Source organism: Penaeus vannamei, chromosome 43 (assembly GCF_042767895.1).
Source record: "Penaeus vannamei isolate JL-2024 chromosome 43, ASM4276789v1, whole genome shotgun sequence".
NCBI lineage: Eukaryota > Metazoa > Arthropoda > Malacostraca > Decapoda > Penaeidae > Penaeus > Penaeus vannamei.
The window spans coordinates 6,603,869-6,606,368 of record NC_091591.1 but is presented as its reverse complement, the minus strand read 5'-3'; the positions used below and the strand labels follow the sequence as shown (position 1 = coordinate 6,606,368).

Here is a 2,500-nt window from a genome sequence, read left to right as displayed (position 1 = left end):
ATAATTCTAATTCACATTTGCCTGTAAGTAAAATATGAATTACGGACCTCAAAAGAATAAATAGAAATTGAGGACTTTTGTATTACTCGAGAAACCAATATTTCTGATACGGTTCTCTGCGGGAGACTTAAAATAATCGAGGTGCTACTTGAGAATTATGATTTTTCTGAAGTACTGGAGCGTGAGTGTTATACAGACTTGAGTGGCACTTGAGAATTTTCGGAAGTATTGTGGCCGGGGTTTCGCAAGGACCGAGGTTGCTCCTTGAGAATTTAAGAAACTTTGTAGCGAGTTCTGGCGGCTTGTTTTCGACGGAAGAATGAAATATTTCTGAAGTCGTTTGGCGTGGATGTCATATGGACGTGTTACCCGAGAGTACATGAGAATAAGTATTATATAGAAAGAATAAAGGAGTGTTGCGTAATTATCATTATCATCATCATCATTATTATTATTATCATTATAAATATAATTTAAGAACCGCATAGGAACCTAGGCGGTAGACAAGTAGGGAGATACCAAGACTCAATAGAGTTATAAAGTCCTTATGTTGAACTAAATCTTTCCTAAGTCCGAGCGCAGAATAGATGTACAATAACTACCATCATTCATGATTTTAGGAAAATATAAACAAGCACACACACACTCACACACACACACACACACACACACACACACACACACACATGCATGTCTATATACTTTTTCAGTTTCAAAGAGCATTATACGAGCTTAAATGGTGCCCCTGTAACGAGAGTTATAAAAATAAGATAAGGTCTTACCTAGCGCAAAATGGGAGGGCAATAAGTCTAATAATAAACCTAAGGTACTGTCGTCAGTACCGAAATAATAAGATAAGGGAGCATGTATGTAATCTTTATTTCAGCTAATCATTAATTTCTCTTTTTCTGAAGAGCGTTCGACGGTACTCTTATTGAACTGAATATTAATAATCCACAGGGTTTGTCCCTACGGAAGCGGGCGAAAAAATATGGAGAAAATAAAGGAGCATGCATGTAAACTTTCTCAAGGGAGCATAACGACAACCCGAGCGGCCATTCCGAGCAACAACCAGGGACTTCAGTCGAGAATATATAAAATTGCCGAGAAACATCACACTATCTCCGTAGAACCCAGCGCAGAACGGAAATGCAATAAGTGTAATAAGTAATAATAAGTATAATCCGGAGGTGCTGTCCCCTCACACACACAGTGACAAGTATTAACAGCGCTCATGGCTAGCTATTTCGGTCTCTTGGCTTGGCATCTCTAGGTCTCGCTTCGCCCTACAGGTGGAAAGGCTTGGCTTGGCATGCGCCTTACACTCTATGTACGTGTGCGAGTGTGTGTGTACTTGTGGACTCGTGCTTGTGTGTGTGTATGGGGGGGGGGGAGTGTGTGTGTGTAAGGTCACTGGGAAGCGTGTTTGTGTTTGTTAGGGAAAAAGTTGTGTTTGTAGCGTGTGTGTGTGTGTGTGTGTGTGTGTGTGTGTGTGTGTGTGTGTGTGTGTGTGTGTGTGTGTGTGTGTGTGTGTGTGTGTGTGTGTGTGTGTGTGTTCATGAACGTACGTGTGTTCGTATGTGCATCTCTGTGGTTCACTGCGTTGCGGTGCACATGTGCCTTGTGGTTTGTGCGGTGTGTCTGCGCGAGCGCCTGTACGTACGTGTGTGTGTGCGTTAGCTTTTGTGCGAAAGCGTTGGAATAGCGAGGATAACAGGAAACGACACGTCTCGAGTTGGCAACAGTCCCCTCGCTGCCTAGCAAACACGACCAGCCCTTACATAACGAACGGCCTGTGACCAAAACGCCATCTTATCTGGGACGTGAAGATGGAATTTTGAACTTCGATAATTGTATGTGTGGCAGATGAGGAGCTAGAGAGGTGGAGAGCGGAGGAGGAGAGAGTGGCGGGGGAAAAAGAGGAGGGAGAGGGAATGGAAGAGGGAAAAGGGAGGAAAAGAGGAAAGAAGGTGAGAGAGGCGAGAGAGGGAAAGGGGAGACAAAGAAGGAAAGAAAAATAGAAAGCGATAGAAAAAAATAAATAAACAGAAAGAGTGAAAAAGACAGAACTTGAGAGAAAGACAGAGAGAGAGAGAGAGAGAGAGAGAGAGGGAAAGAGCCTCAGCCAACACGGTGTTTTTTGTTTAAAGTCCCACAATAAACCATATTCTTTTACAGCGGCAGAGACAGGCAGAGTGCCACTAGTACACCTGCAGCAGTGCCGGAGTCTTGCCGTATTACCCAGTGCCACCAGAGGCTGCTAAACGCACTGCATATGATTAAATCCGTTTTTTTAATTGCATACCTGTTTATAACACTGAACAAGAGTTAGACTATATTGTATTAAGGCTGTTTTAGAACCCCTTATCAGTGCAAGCACGAACACATGCGTGGATATATGTATGTAAATATAAATATGCATAGGCTATATATGTATATATATGTATGTATATGTAAATTATATATATATATTGTTACTAATATCTTTTCATAAAAAAAC

General features: G+C 42.0%; 1 protein-coding gene across 4 annotated transcripts in view; it reads right to left on the bottom strand.

Annotated features, from left to right (window-relative positions):
- Axs (Abnormal X segregation) overlaps window positions 1-2,500 on the bottom strand; it is a 37,914-nt gene that overhangs the window by 33,204 nt on the left and 2,210 nt on the right. The window lies entirely within an intron of this gene.